At 38.6% G+C, this 7733-nt stretch overlaps 1 protein-coding gene across 4 annotated transcripts in view; it reads right to left on the reverse strand.

Annotated features, from left to right (window-relative positions):
- LOC6549688 (neuroglian) overlaps positions 1 to 7457 on the reverse strand; it is a 35060-nt gene extending 27603 nt beyond the window's left edge. For 2 of the 4 annotated variants that reach the window (XM_015155347.2, XM_026982442.1), the window contains exon 1: positions 7358 to 7456. The gene's annotated coding sequence lies outside the window, so the exon portion shown is untranslated. Of the gene's footprint in view, positions 1 to 6423; positions 6639 to 7357 lie in introns of all 4 variants that reach the window. The other 2 variants (XM_026982443.1, XM_026982441.1) reach the window with 2 other exon arrangements.
- Positions 7458 to 7733: the final 276 nt, after the last annotated feature.

Raw genomic sequence — 7733 nt, forward strand, 5'->3', positions numbered from 1 at the left:
TAATGGTAGCGTTTTTCAAAAGTTATTCAAAAGTTAATTCCACTGGAAGCAGATAAAATCCAGCACGTTTTATATTTTTCGGGGTTGGAGGGCTCGGTCTCGAAAGGAAGTTGATTAATAGCGCTAAAATGCATCGGGGAGTGGAAAGGGCTGATATAGGTGCCAGCTGACACTCGAATTCACCACCATATATGTATGTATATGCCATATACTATACTATAATATACCATATACATATAGTAGACATGCCTTATAGGTAGGGGTGGTTGCAGCGATCCTTAAACCGGAATTTACTTCCCCTATCGCTCGCTGCCGGCAACTGACTCGAATCGCTGACTGAGCGCATTTTAATTGATAATTTATGCTAATTAATTAATTTGGCTAGTTCCCAGTCGAGGGTGGAAGTGGATGCAGATGCACATTAAAGTTTTGGAACGCAACATATGGCGGCTATAAGGATAATGCCCGGCTACTTTGGTTAGTGGTAGGTTCTTTCCTAATTTAATGTGTTATTTTTTAATGGAACAACCGTATCGCTTTAAAGTCAACTTGCGAAGTCGAAATTTGGCCTGCCATTTCACGTTTTGTTTGCCATTTGTGACTTGGATTTTTAGTGGCCTTGGCCCTTTGATTCGACTGCAATGCGGTGCCATATAGTATGTATGTGGGTTTGAAACTAGCCCCCACTTTTCCCCAACCGATTTTCCTTTCATTTTCACAGCTTAGTCATTTTCCGGTGGGGGTGGATGGGGGGATGATTCATTAGGCAGCTTAGAAAGCTCGTTCTGCTCTCGCCCTTGCCTTTCCTCTTCTACTTTTAGTTCGCAGTGGCTCATCAGAGTGAGCGATTGAATGACTCTTGTGGGGTCATTTTGGGCCTTTAATCAGAGCAAATTAATAAGCACACACACACACACACACCGCCACACCTTCCGCCCCCTTTGATTAATTAAACTCAGCTTGTGGTGACTAATTTGCCCGAGCTGTGGAAAATTCATTTTTTATCGGCATTTATACTGCAATGGCAGCATAGTAGTGTAATGTAATTTCTCGCCCTCATGCCAACGCATTAAATGCCAATAAATTCTATAAATTAAGAATGGGCATGCTACCAGCATTTTCACATTACTTAATCGAGGAAACTGTTGACTTTCGGTGGGCAATTAAGAGTGGAAAGTGGAAATTCTCCGGGGGCCATAGGCCGCAAAAGTAAATAAGTGCAAAATTGCTGACGATTTTAGGTAGCTGGCAAAGAACACCAACAGGACACTATATCATATATCCTATATCCCACATATCCCAATCGCATATCGTGCAAGTATTTGTGTTTTCCAACCCTCTGAAAAACAGCTGCAAGCACAGTTATTTGACACGCGACCGACCAAACACCAATATGCAGCCATCCAAAAGTATCTACAAAGTCGCAGAGTACGCAGAGATACACACGCTGTTAACCCCTGGTGTGATCCAGAAATCCACAGCCACCCCAATCAATGTGAATGAAATAAAATCCGCTTCGCTTTTGTCTTTTTCCCTTACTTTTTTTTTGTGTGTGGTCAGCATGGGAAATGCATGAATGAATGAATGAGTGATAGACGCACGGCTGACCAAACAATATCGGATTTATCTATCTATAAGTTCCGAAACTAAATAAAACATTTCAAAAGCCAGCGAAAAAGAGGGGCAGCAACGATTTAATAAAAAGTTATCTCATCATAAACATAAACTTTATTTAATTTTTCCACCGAGCCAACTATTTTTTATGAGCGTAAAACAAAAATCGGTATATGAACCAACTTGATCACTTAATTAAACCGCTTTTTAACCCACTAAAAAGTAAACTTTTCCGCAATCAATCAATCACGCAAACACAAATTTCCCCCCTCATCGAGTTTTCCACCGCGTGCGGAAAATTCAAAGGAAGTGAGCAAAGCTGACGCAAAACTTTTAACCAAATGACCGGCGGAAGGGGGGCAGGGAAGTGGGCTGGGGTGGCATTTTCCACTGGGAGTTGCTGTCAGGTTTCCGGACCACAAGCGAGAAGTTCAATGCTCCTCTGGCGGTGGCAACTTCACTCCATTCGCCGGCAACATAATGCAATTTATGAAACGGGAGCTCTCCCCACCAACCTCACATGGCCCCACCATATAGCATATCCTCAGCTTAACCACATTTAAAGCGGGCCAACTAGCGCACTAAACGAAACTTTTAGGCCCGCAACACGGCTAAAAATGAGGAATATTCATCACAGTAATGGACTTTTTTGGAATTCCCATAGGCCAAGGAATAGCAAAAGAAATTTTGAAAGAATATTCAGTAACGTTTCAGCTTATATAACTGTCATTATGTGGGTCACCCATGTGCTAATTGCCGTAATTATGTACAAAATGCTACACTTAGCAGTGGCCACGCCTAAACTATTATTCAAATGAAATAATGAAGTAACTTGCAGAGATCAATTGTACAAGCCCATTTCCCACCAAAATCTGAAGAATAAATAAAAAAGGCGAGACGAAGAGAGTCGGAGCTTGTCATACATATTTTTTCTCACTGGGTGTGTCCGATAATATAATGCCGACATACCTGAAAAAATGAACTCACACATCGGGAAAGATATAAGCTTGAATTGGTTTTGAGTCACCATTTGAGTCTGGAAAAAAGCTCCATAAAACGACGAAGCTTTATTTGTTGTTTGTTTAAGGCAGACAACAAACTAAATGACAAATTCGATCAAATAATTGCCGACAAAGAACTGTTTGCATCTGCGGAAAATGAAACACGATCGCCTGAAGATCGCATAAATACAAATATATAAAAAGATAAAGATAAACCCACTTTATTGAGTTGTGTGTTTAAGTGCAGCTTGTTGATTGATCAATTAAATCGCAAACGGAGATTGGCAACACACATAAGTTCAATAATCTGTAATCGCTCGATAATTTGTATTACGTATTGCGTGTAATATCCAGTAATAGCAGTTAACCAATTTAAAAGTAGTTTGCAATGATCGTTTGAATGTTCAAAAACTCAATTAAATATTTTTATTTTGAAATACCATTTCCCTTTCAAACTCTGCGTTTGTTTCAGTTTAATTAACAAAAAAGCCATGCCTCCTTTTTCTACGCCTCTTCACATTTAACCCAAATGACAAGAGGGTCCAAGTAGCCCCATTGGGCATGAAAAATGGTGAAAATGGGGAAAATGCAAAAAAAGAAGTTGGCGCTGGCTGCACAAGAACAAAAACATAGCGAAAAGCTAATGCAAATTGCTCTCGCCACTCCTGTCTGTCTGTCTGCCTCCGTTTTTCCCTTTTTTTCTTCTATTTCTTATTTATTATTTTTTTTTTTTTACCTTTTTCGTGTATGTGCAACTGTGCCACATGGGGCTTTTCTCTGGCGTCTTTTCCCGCTTTCCACCCGATTTCCCAGCCCGAAAACACTTAAAAGTGCAATGCACTTTTTGACGCCGGCAGAGCAGCGGTACTAGCACCTAAACAAGCCGCAAAAACGGCTGATAAAACAAGCGAAACCAAGCAATGCACGTGGCGAAAAAAGGAGTAGAAAGTACAACCCAAATATTATTCAGAAATTCAAAAATGTACGACAAATATCTCTCTCTCTCTCTATAATAAATCAAGTAACTCAGCTTTTATTATCAAAAACAGCTCGGCTCTTATTAAATACATATGTTTACATATTTTAAACATGCACATTTTTTCTCAATTTCGAAAAGGGCTTGGCAACAAAAAAAATATAAGTAAATGTAAAAGAACAGGCATCTAAGCGCGATAAATTTTATTTTATTTACCAGAAAAACATATCAAAGCAAATCGGAAATGAAAAATAAAGTAAAATGAAAAAATTTTGATAAACTATGGCAATGAGGCAATGAGTGATGACATCAGCACGCTTCAGATTTTCTGTTTCGCGAAGTGAAAAAAGAAAAAACAGTCTTTCCTGACTTTTACTATTGATTTTGTGAACCAAAAAGGATTTTTTTTCGGCCTGAGGCCAGCGACATGCGACATGCAACATCTGAAATGACATCATAAAAGGATTTTGTTCGTGGCCAACGGAATTGGATTAAAAACTGGTCACAAAAAGAGGCAGAAATGTGGAATGAAAATGACGCAATCGCCATCGCCATCGCCAGCTGTTCAAGAGATGAAAGACTAAAAATGAGATCCGAGAAGTCCGTCCACATGGTAGAGCTTCGAAAAAGATACAGATCGCGGCGATGATATCAATATATATCCAACACACATACACGCATAAATTTATAGGTATATAATGCATGTATGTATTTATCCACTTGGAAAGCACACATTTTTGTATATGCTGCTGATTCCTACCAGTTCCCCCAACTTTTTGGGGCGTTCCATTTTAATTATAACAAATGCCAGGCAATTGCACGCAAAAAAAAGAAAATATCAACATAAATCTCGCATAAATTGCCAAATACATGAGAGTCGGTAGATGGATATCGATGATATCATATTATGTACATACGATATTGTATGTACATTCAGCAGCCGTCAGAAGTGACAAAACCAATAAAGAACATCAAGTGTGAATCAAAAATTGATCTACTCAAAAGTAGATAACGCAAATTACAAAAGCCCCAACAGAATTGATAAATGAAAAATGTTCGCCTCTGGCGTTCAAGAACAATTCAATTACGAGGGAAAACACCCAAGATCAGAAGTGCCAATGGAGAATATGTATATTCGAGGTTTAGGAACGCAAGCTATAAGAGCAGGTCCCCAAGTAATCCAAGTAAACCCTTATGAGATTATAGAAGATATAATAGTGGAGAGTGATCAGGGAACTTCATTTGCTTTACTGTTGACAAAATGCAAATTTTATATTCCCGCTGAAGGAGAGAGAGAGAAATCACTAGAGAATTGACAATAGCAAAGAGGCGAAGCATGAACATAAAACTAAATAATAGATGCGTTGTACATATTCAAGTGGCCTCGATTGTGAGTGTCCATTTCAGTACCTACTCAATTAATGAACTGCTTTAATTATGCTTGACTTTTTAAATTGTTCATGGCATTAATTATAGGGGATGTTTCTCTATCGGTAATGCACAAAGCTTCAGTGTTACGTTTCAAGTTCTTTGCTTATCGCTTTCATTGAAAACGATCCCCGTTACTGGAGGTTATCCTCATTGAAAAGGGACTTGAATTTATAAATATTAGTCATTGTTGGAAATGGAGTTTTCACTTGCAACTTCCACGTATTTTCTGAACACCTTGGCCTTGATTTTTTCAAAGTCAAGGATTGTCAAAAATTATCTTTATATTGTGCTTGAAAACGTAAACAAAACTGCGATTACCTATCAACATATCAGCAATGTGACTTTGGATTTGGTGTCGTTTGCTTAAACATTTATTCTTCAATGAACTTTTGCAATTTGACCTATTTTTTTTTTGCTGTTGAAACAAAAAACTGAAAACAACACGCTTCCCGTTTATTTTGTGAATATTTGTAGATTTCGTAGTTCAATTCTCTCTATGTATATTTTGTAAGCGTATGAAGTAAAATTCTAATATCGCATTGTATCTTGTATCTTTAGCCTCACATTCCCATTCCAAAAGGCCAACAAGGGCGTTTATTAAGTAGCAAACTGGCAGGCTAATTTTTAGTGCTGCTTCAGTTGGCGTAGTTTCAGTTATCTCTTTATTTATTATTATTTTTCTTGATACTTTTTTGGGTCGATTCGGGGTGGAGGCATTGCTGTCGACGGCGTTGCTGGGGCGGAACGAACTGCCATATATACATACATATATAAACCTATTCACAACGATGACGTAGTCGCGATGACCGCATGGTCCAAAGCAAATACAACAACAACAGAAAAGCGGAGAGCAGCAAAAAATTTATATTTACCTAACAAATTCAATTCGACTGTAATTGGAAAAGCCAATGTTACAGTTGTTTTTTTAAATTTGTAAAAGTTTAAAAATGCAAGGAATGAAACTGAAAACGCGAAAAAATAGTTGGTTTTTTGTATATTTAAAAAAATGTAATTGGAAAACCCGTTATCTCAGTACTTGAGGTATTAAAACGAAAGAATTTAGAGAGAAATCGCTTTGAACATGGAAAATACATGTGAAAATGCGAGAAGAGCGCCAAAGTGGCGACGAATGAGGGAGAAGGCAAATGTAAAAAGAGCTCAAAAAGTGATCTCTTAAAGCTGCCCCACCTTGCACACGCACACACACACACACAGCACACACACACGCACACATGCCGTAACTCGCGCTCATTGTCTGCGCTCTTCTTCTTCACCATCTTCGCTAGCTGCTAGAAAACCTGTTTTAGAGCCACCAATAAAAATGAGAAGAAAAAAGAAACGGTGTGTGAAGTTAAGATTACGCCCTTGGACGAAAACTTGGTTCAAATCCATGATGCTTACCTTTGAGTCATAGAAGCCAGCAACAACAACAAGAAGTCGGGATTCTGCCAAAAAGCGCTCAAGAATCCCAAACTCAAAACTCAGGTAAAGAGGGAGAGAGGGCGACGCGACAGAGCGTGAGAGACGGAGCGGGAGAGCGAGTGAGAAGGAGCCACTCAAAACTCGCTTACGAACTTTTGGCTTCGTGGTAAATGCATATGTAGATACAAAAACAACTACAATACAAAAAAAAAAAAAAAAATACACAGCTTTAAATGTTGAGTTTTTGAGCGCTCTTGTACAGTTAATGTCGCCCGATGTTGTTGTTGTTGTTGCCTGGCTTTTGGCGTCCTCCGATTTCCTCTCCTTCTCCTTTTTTGTTGTCATCGTGTGCTTCGTACATTATTGCATTGCCATTCATTTTTATAATTGCATTAATAAACAACCATCAACTATTTAACTTTTTGGGTGCGGCACAGTGTGCAAAGTAAAATAACAACAAAAAAGAAGGTGGAAGTAACGCAAAGAGACAAACAATTTTGTTATGGGTGTTTTCTTTCGTTTGCCAGCCAATTTTTCTTATTTTTCTTTTTTAACAATTCCCAGACAAGCACACCCGCACACTCACACACACGAACGCACACTAAAAAAAAGTGAAGGCAGAGCTAAAACTAATTTATATATTGGCGGAGTAAAAAAGACAATTTTCTACGCGGCGTCAGTTCGTTTTTTTTTTTCTTCCTTTTTTACTATTTTATTTTCAATTCCCGGCGCTCACTAACACCGACGCACGCACACATACAGTGACAGTTATGTTATACACGCGAAATTGTTAGAAAAAAATAAATAGACTAAATGCTTAAACATCCAAATAACGATATATATTCGCACGACTACGAATATGTATCGCGGTGTTTTGGCGTAGTTTTCAGTAAATACGATTCGGCGGACATACACAACCAGCAGCGCGAATATTTTCTTTTCGAATGCGGAGAGGAACTGCCAGGTTACAATCGGCCGCACAGAAAGCGGGGTGGCATCGCCACAAACTGTTGTTAGGATATCGATATTTCGCGAAAAATACCAACTATCGATGGCATATCACCAATACGATATACTTTTTCAAAAATATTTATCGATGTTGACGAGTCAATCTATCGATAACCTTAACTTCATCACAGTGCTGCCTATAAAAGGAAAATAGCAGCAGTGCGTTTTGGTATCGATACAGAAGTGATGGACATCGATCGTTGAACTGGGCGCCAAAATATTCAAATTCAAGTGCTTTTACTTTTTAATTACAATTGTAATGAACAAACTGAACGGGAACG

The sequence above is a fragment of the Drosophila erecta genome, unplaced genomic scaffold (genome assembly GCF_003286155.1).
Source record: "Drosophila erecta strain 14021-0224.00,06,07 unplaced genomic scaffold, DereRS2 tig00000126-arrow-pilon, whole genome shotgun sequence".
NCBI classification, from domain to species: Eukaryota; Metazoa; Arthropoda; class Insecta; order Diptera; family Drosophilidae; genus Drosophila; species Drosophila erecta.